Source organism: Centruroides sculpturatus, unplaced genomic scaffold (genome assembly GCF_000671375.1).
Source record: "Centruroides sculpturatus isolate CEXI.00-Female unplaced genomic scaffold, Cexi_2.0 scaffold569, whole genome shotgun sequence".
Classification (NCBI taxonomy): Eukaryota; Metazoa; Arthropoda; class Arachnida; order Scorpiones; family Buthidae; genus Centruroides; species Centruroides sculpturatus.
In genome coordinates this window covers 491,924-500,394 of record NW_019384810.1, presented here as the reverse complement: position 1 = coordinate 500,394, position 8,471 = coordinate 491,924, and the positions used below count along the sequence as shown (strand labels likewise).

Sequence of the window (8,471 nt, the reverse complement as noted above, 5' to 3'; positions counted from 1 at the left end):
AAAAGAATAACATCGTTCTCATGAAAGCCGACAAAACCAAGGAGATTGTACTTGCTAAATGCTCTTCTAACAATGAGAAGTTACAGGAGTACAGCCTTCAAAAAGCAACTCTTTCCTGCCCTGTCTAATGGCACTACAGGGTTAAAGAGACTATCCCTTAATCATACAGCTGGTTGGATACCAGACAGGGTAGACAGGGACGACATAGCTGGGCCATAGGTTACTTCTTACGGGCTCCCATCTGTTTCCCGGCCCAGCTCTCTAACTTGGCATAACTTTTGTATTGTGCAGCCTGTTCTGCACTTTTATCCACACAACTATAACTCACATATACTTAACTTTGATGATAATAATATTGGACAGCGGGGTCCCCTTCCCTACAAGTACCCTGCCTAGTGTGTCCACTGAGCTTATAGATCTAAAAGATCTATTACCTTTCCCATCAATTCCTTTAGTTTCTTTAGGTTTCTTTTACTAGCTGCTAGCATTCGAAGTACTTGTTTAGGGGGCTTGCTTCAATCAACTTGGTCCGTCCCTAGGCAGAATTCCTCTGTAAGAGGACACTCAAGTACATAGTGTCTCAGGTCTCCACGAGGACACCCACAGGGGCAGATACAATTTCCTTGTCCAAATTTGGACTTGAAGTGGGGAAACCTCCCGTGTCCGGTCAGTATTTGCATTGTCAATCAGCAACAACTTATTGGAGTGAGGGCCTACAACTTCAGGCACGAAGGTGTAGGTCGGCCTACCTACTGTACTTTTAGTCCACCACCCACGCCAGTGTGTCATTGATCTTTGCAGTAGAGTACCTTTTATGTATATAGTTGAGGGTTCCACCATCCTCGTTACAAATGGTCTGCTGGCTCCCGTCTTTGCCAGCTGATCAGCATGTTCGTTTCCTGGAATTTTGATGTGACTGCAAACCCACTGCAGGGCAATATGTCGCTTGTGCCTCGCCTTCAGTACCCTACCTCTGATCTCCTGTACCAGTAGATCGTGATGGTACCCGTCGCTCAAGGCCTGAAGCGATGACTTGCTATCTCAGTATACTGTGACTGGTATACTCAGGTACCTTGAGTGTTGAACCCAGGTGTAATAGGATCCACTGGGACGCCCCCTCCAGGGCCACCAGCTCCACCTGGAACATGAACGCTAACTCATTTAATCTGACTGATTGACAGTACACTTCTACTCCGTCAGAGAAGACGCAGTAGGTGGCACCTAATAAGCTGCCGTCTTTCAAGCCATTGGTGTATATTTCAACGCTGGTACCAGTCGGTTCACTGACATCCCAATCAAGTCCTATCCTGTAAGCTGATTGGATCTTCAGTACGTCTGTCTGATGTCTATCGGGTACTTCCAATTACAATGCATAGCCTCTATACCTTCCACTGTTGTCCTGTAGAAGGCTTCCTCTTGGCTGACTACCAGAGGCAACGGGAGCAGCCTGACCAGGGCCGCATCTATAGACACAGGGCTCTCGTGATCCATAAAGCAGCGGGCCTCTGAATCGTGAGCAACGTCTTGCTCTGACTGACGTTGGTGGAGTTTTTCCACCATACTCCACAGGCATAGCAGATAATGCATTCTACACTCATAGATCAGCACTTCCCAACCTTTTTTCATTAGTGTACCCCGTGACATGCCATTTCTCTAGATTGTACCCCTTCTTTAAGAAATTTAGTGAGTAACCATATTGTTAATTTTACATGTTGTAACTTTAAATTAAAAGAAAAAGCTAATTTATAATGTTGATAAAGAGAATATATTTACGTTCATACATGCAAAAATAAATACATTTACAATACAAATATAAAAATTACAATAAAAATAAAATTGCACAAAAAATTAACTTGAAAGTATTTAATTTCGTATTAAAGGATTTCAGTGTGAGCCTTCTCCTTGTTTTTTCTTGCATAATTTTTTTGTTGGGTTCGACTGATGCGAGGTATAATTTCAAATCTGGAACTTCCTTCAGCTTATTGCAATACTTATTTTTAATATATAGATAGGAAGAAAAAGCTCTTTCCACAAACACAGTACTTGTAAATGACAACAAAAACTGAAGTGCTTTATCAGAAAGTAGCTCAAATTCTTTGTTAATGTCTGCCCAAAAGTTAAAAAGACATTTTGATTTAAATTGGCATTTTAAAATCGAATTGGTTGAAATTTCGATCAAATTCTTTTTTTCCTTGACAATTTAGCTACCTGAAAATATTCCTCTTCAAATGGATTTAGAATCCAATAGTTTGTGTTGTCAGGTATTGGAAGGTATTTCTGGAAATCTGATTTTTAATCCTTGTAAATGTTCAATTATTTGTTGATTTAATTTTGGAGAAAATCTTAATTTGTTTTTAGATAAGAAACTGTGAAATGTTTCAAATACTTCAGATTGACTATTTTTAATACATGACTTCCAAAACTACATATTTTAATTATAGATTCAGTTTTGTCAGACACACTAAATATCGTTGTTTTATCTTGGAGTGCCAAATTTAACTTAATTATATGCAGAAAAATATCTGATAAATGGATTCAGGCTCTCGCATATTTATTGTCATGAAATTTGGATGAGAGCTTGAAAGGATTGCTTTCAAAAAAACTTGTACCTCATGCCTAAGCTCAAATAGTCTGGTAAGAACTTTACCACGAGATAGCCATCTCACTTCTGTATGAAGGAGGAATGTAGAATGAAGACTCATTGTGTCGTCTCATAGAGCTTTGAAAATTCTTGAATTTGTGGGCCTCGATTTTATAAAATTAGCCATTTGGACAGCTTCATCAAGAACAAGTTTCAATTCATGAGGAAGGCATTTAGAAGCTAAATTTTGTCTATGGATGCAGCAATGGCTCCAATTTACATTTGGGGCTAATTTCATTACACAATTGCAAAGACCACACATAGACTTGGCACCATCGGTACATAATCTGCAGCAGTTAGTTAGACCAGTCAATCCCTTTTTCTTTGACGTAAGAATCAATAGTACTAAAAATATCCTCACCTCTTGTGTGTTCTGGCAAAGGATGACAAAGTAATAGGTTTTCTTCAATTTCATTATCGACCAAATATCTTTCTGTAACAAGCAAAATAGCAAAATTGACGACATCTATGCTTTCGTCAACTTGAATAGCAAAAAATTTACTATTTTTAATTTGGCTTATTATTGTCATTTCAACATCATCAGACATCTCCTGAATTCTTTGAGATATTGTATTATTCGAAAGAGGAATGTTGTTCATTTTAGATACTTGGTCTTCTCTGAGTATACAGCAAACAGCATCTTTTATACAGGGAAGAATCAAATTCTCAGCTATGGTATGGTTTTTGCCACATTTAGCAATACAGTAACTAGCTTCAATGGCATTTTCGAGATTGCTGTTTGATGACAGAATGTACGACTTCAAACTCGATTTACTCATATTTTGCTCCAAGTGTTTAAAAAATGATGTTTCTTGTTTTTATAATTGGGATGCTTCATTTGTAAATGTCGTAAAAGTAAGGAAGGTTTCATGCAGCTATTAGATAAAACATCTCCAAATACTACATGTTGTGGTTTAGGACAGTTTTCATTTCCTATATAAGTAAATCCATATTTAATATATTCATTGCAGTACTTTCTGTTTTTCTCTGTTTTCTGGACTTTTCTAGTGTTTAGATCCGAAGTGCTGTTGTCTTGAGAGGTATTTGCCAATTGAACTCTTTCCACATTGTGTTAGCTCATTTTTTGTTCCTTGTTCCAACCACTTATCCATATCTAATGATAAATCAAAGGTGAAATTAACCTATGCAATTTTGAAATTTCTCTGTTGCATGTCGTCCCGGGTTAAATTTTTGTTGATGGTTAATGAAAATTTCCTGTTTTTGAAAAAAATAATCATGGCTATTGTATCATCCAAAATTATTTTCTTATTTTGCACAAACTATATATATATTAATTTGTTTTCATTTTATGTTTATTATATTTCGGAAGTTAGTTTTAATATAAAATTATAACGACTAGCGCCATCTGCTTGAAAAACGTTCTGATGCTGAAATGAGATATCTTGGGAAAATCTAGAGAAACTAGCTATGTCCTTTTCTTTGCTAACAATAAATTAACAATATAACCATATTTTTTATAAACAAAAAAAATACATTTTTTGATCAATATGTGGGGATATTGTTGAGAGATAATAATAATGGTAAAAGTCCATAGCATAATCACTAATCACACATAATGGTATCCCCATTACCATTAACTGAGTGCACAACATTTATTGATCTGTTGCATTGTACAATTGTCAGCATAAGTTTTTTTTTAGTTTTGCACTTTGAAATGTATAATAAGTTTGTGATTGTTGCAAGGAACATTTTTTACCTAATAATTTTTTAATACTATTAATTTGTGATACATAATATATTATTTTTTCTGCCATAATAACTAACTTTTTTCTGTACTCCTAAACAACCTATCGCATACCCTGGGTTGGGAATCGCTGTTATAGATGGATCGAATTGCCTCTCCGCTAAGGCCATAGTCCTGTCTAGCTAGCCTCGATAGTGCCACTATTGTGAGGTTTGTTCTATCTCGAATGCTTCTCAGATGGGGCATCCTGCAGTGTTTGGTTGATGATAACTCCAGGGTACTTTAACTCTTTCGCCCTTTGGATGGGGTTGCCCCGGTTCCGGTATATTGGTTGGCGAGCCAACACTCCAATCTGTTCCACCGTTAGGGCCTCTGATTTCTCAGGGCTGAAGGAGAGTTTGTGCAGCTCTCCCCAGCGAATGAGCTGTTCTATTGCTTTGTGCAGCAAATTTCCATGTTGCGTCTGCTATAGCCTGCAACTACTAGCAACAGAACATCTGCATAAGCCTGCAGCTGGACTTCTTCCAGGAGGACTAGTCGCAGCACTGTATCCGCTAGAATGTTCCACATTAGGGGCCCTATACAGGACCCTTGTGGGCAGCCCTTTCCAGTATCCTCTCATACCTTCTGCCTGGCATCTTGTAGACCACCATGCGGTCACTCAGGAAACTCCTGGAAAGTGATACAAGGGTGGTCGGCAGGTTTGCCTTCTGCAGGTCACCCATTATGAATGGCCACCAAACATTGTTGAAAGCCCCGCAACGTCCATCAAAATGAGCAACGTGTGGAGACCCTGCCAATGGTTCTGGCAAACCAGATCAACCGCTTGATGTAGTGCCTTACAATCGACATGTCTGACCAGAATCCATATTGGTGTGGGTGTAACAGCTCTTTCCACTTGAAATGATAGAATTCTCAGCGATAGGATATTATATCTAGAATCTTCCCCAGCACTGGCAGTAGGCTGATCGGTCTGTAGGACTTGGGTTTGTTCTTCAGGAGACTGCTCTACTCTTATGAATTAAAACAAGATGCACCCACTTCCACTGCACTGGGAAGTGACCCAGGAGCAGACACTTCTGATACAAGACACGGAGCATGTTAGGACGTTCATGTTGCAGAACTTGTACCATCTCAGCCATGATCCCATCAATGCCAGGTGCTTTCCCTTTCCTTAGGTTACTGGTAGTATGGGCTACCTCAGAGTCAATCACCGACATGGGCATCTCAGCCTCAAGAATGGGCAACTCCGCGTCACTTTGAAGCTGCCTCTGTTCTTCGGTGTCATTGGACTGCTCATCACATTGAAAATGCGAGTGGAGCAGTACCTTGATTGACTCCTCCTGTGTGGAGGTTAGGGTTCCATCTGGTTTTTTGATAGACCCCAAGATGTCCTATGCTTTAGCTTGCCTGCCACTAGCTTGTAGGGCAGACAGAATGGATTGTCATCACTGATTGCTGACAGAAATTGAGCTATGAGGTCTTTTTTGCATTGTTCAGTTTGTACTTGTACTCAGCATTGGCTCTCTGGAACTGCAGTTTCCTGGTTGCCTGAAGGTCATTGTCCCTGCATCGTTGAAAGTGTCACCGGAGCATCCTCACATGCTTCGTAAGGACACTCAGCTCTTGGGTTCCACCAAGGAACTGACCCGTGGTTGCTGGGCCGCCGTTGCGCAAACATGCAGTCTCCTGCTTCTCTGACCGCCTCGGTGAGCGTGGCCACAACATCCTCCAGATCCCCGACGCTCTCAACCTTAGAGACCTGTGTGATTATGTCGGCCGTCTTTTCAACGAGGCATTTGACAAATTGATTGCAGTTTCCGACAGTCAGCCTGTAACAACTGCTCGGCCAGTTAGGCGAGCTGTACATCACCTCGAAGGTGATGAAGTGATGGTCGTTACAGCTTTCTGCATTGATTGTTTGTCATTGCAAGGTCAGTCTCTACATAGTCCCACTCACAATTGTGAGGTCTATCCAGCCTTTGCCTGAAGGAGAGGAGTAAGTAGCAATCCCGAACGGATCGTTCAGGACATGCATCCCCCAACCCTCCGCCATATCTTTCATCATGTTCCCGTCAGGATCATCTAGCAGGGAGCCCCACAGTGAGTGTTTGGCGTTAAAGTCACCAGCCAAGACAGCCCAAGTGTGGAGCGATACAACCCCTTCGAGTTCATTTAGAAGGCCTCCCAGATTTAGTGATGGCGGGCGGTAACTGGAGACCGCGACCCATGTACAGGTGGTGACCGTAGAAATACGGTCACCACGAGTCATAAGATGTGGATAGCATACACATTGACATTCCTTCGTGTGAGAATAACTGCAGCATAACAGTCATCACCTTCTTGGGCAAAAATGCTCCATTGTAACAATAGGCCACCAACCTTTCCTTGTACTACGAGGGCCTTTCGGAAAGTTCGCAGCCTCAAATAGAACAACAAACAAAATAATGTTAAAACTTTTTTATTTTTCAATGTAGTCTCCTTTGTTAGCAATGCACTTATTCCAGCGATGCTCTAGCTTTTTTATGCCATCACAATAGGTCGATTTGTCAAGGTGTGCAAAATACTTGTTCACTTCAGAGATGACTTCGTCATTTGAGTGGAATCTCTTTTCAGCCAAGAATTTTTTTAGGTTTGTAAAAAGGTGGATGTCATTGGGGGGGCCAAATCAGGTGAGTACGGTGGATGTGGAACTAATTGGAAGCAAAGTTTGTTTATCTTTTGTTCAGTGATTCTGGCAGAATGTGCAGGTGCATTATCGTGATGGAACAGAACCTTCTTCTTCGCCTCTTTTCTTTGATTTCTTTCTTCAGTTTTTCCAAAAGTTCACAGTAATAGACAGCATTAATGGTCTTTCCTCTTTCTAGGTAGTCAATAAAGATGATGCGTTTAGCATCCCAAAAAACTCACTTTTCCTGCTGATGGAACTGTCTTTGCCTTCTTTGGTGGTGGCAAACTGTGGTGTTTCCATTGCTTCGATTGTTCTTTTGTTTCAGGAGCGTAGTAATGGATCCACGTTTCTGCAGTAGTCACAAACCGACACAAGAAATCCTGTGGGTTTTTCTGGTAGAAGTCCAAACACTCCTTTGACATCAAAGTGCGAACACGTTTTTGCTCAGCAGTCAGCAGACGTGACACTCACCTTGCTGAGACCTTCGTCATACCCAAATTTTCGGTTAGGATGTGGTGCACTCGGTCGACAGAGATGTCTGTTGTCTCAGCTATCTCACGCATTTTCAAACGACGATCTGCTAATACCAAATCGTGAACTTTGTCGATATTTTCTTTAGTGACAGCAGTTGACGGCTGTCCGCTGTGAGGGTCATCTTTCACACTCTCTCTGCCAGATTTAAAAAGGGCTGTCCATTTTTTCACAGTGGTGTAAGAAGGAGCAGACTCTCCCAAAACTTCACCCATGTCAGCTTTGATTTGAGATGAGGTCAACCCTTTTTTTGTCAGGTATTTTATGACCACACAAGTCTCCATCTTCTCCATTTTTGACAAAGCATGTACACACTGACTATCTGCTAAGCTGTCGTGGCAAAACTTTATGACAAATTAAGCAGAAATTGGTATCGTATCTCTAGCAAAGACGGCTGAATTATTCCCGCCAAAAATTAAATTGATCGCAGTGCTGTATATAGGCAAGTCCGCAAACTTTCCGAACAGCCCTTGTAGGTATAGCTCTTGAAGCAGGATGATATTAATCTCCTGCTCAACTACTTCCATCCTGAGTTGGGTGGTCACAGCACGACACTTTTCAGCATTAAACTGCAGTATCCTGCAGCCACCATTCCCATCTCTCTGCAAGTAAGTGGTATTAGTATCGAACACAAGTTTAGTTATCCCTGAACTTACGGACCATAGTCCGTCCTGGCCCAAACTCATTTGAGTTCCCGTGCATAGCACAGGCAGCCAGCACTCATAGCTGAGTGACTCGTACCCAGCTGCAGGCCAAACTTTTTGTTTGTTTCAGTGCAGTTGATGTATCAAGGCTCAGGTGCCTTGAACTCCTTGTAGGAGTGGCCATCTAAATTAAATAAATTAAGAATATGATTAAAAACTGCAGCCTGGCATTTTGATGATATCACAATAAATAATAGCTCATTATACATTTAAAACTTA

General features: G+C 40.9%; 2 pseudogenes; both read right to left on the bottom strand.

Annotated features, from left to right (window-relative positions):
- Positions 1-2,504: 2,504 nt before the first annotated feature.
- Positions 2,505-3,713, bottom strand: LOC111629778 (annotated as a pseudogene).
- Positions 3,714-7,289: 3,576 nt separating this feature from the next.
- On the bottom strand, positions 7,290-7,790 carry LOC111629783 (annotated as a pseudogene).
- Positions 7,791-8,471: the final 681 nt, after the last annotated feature.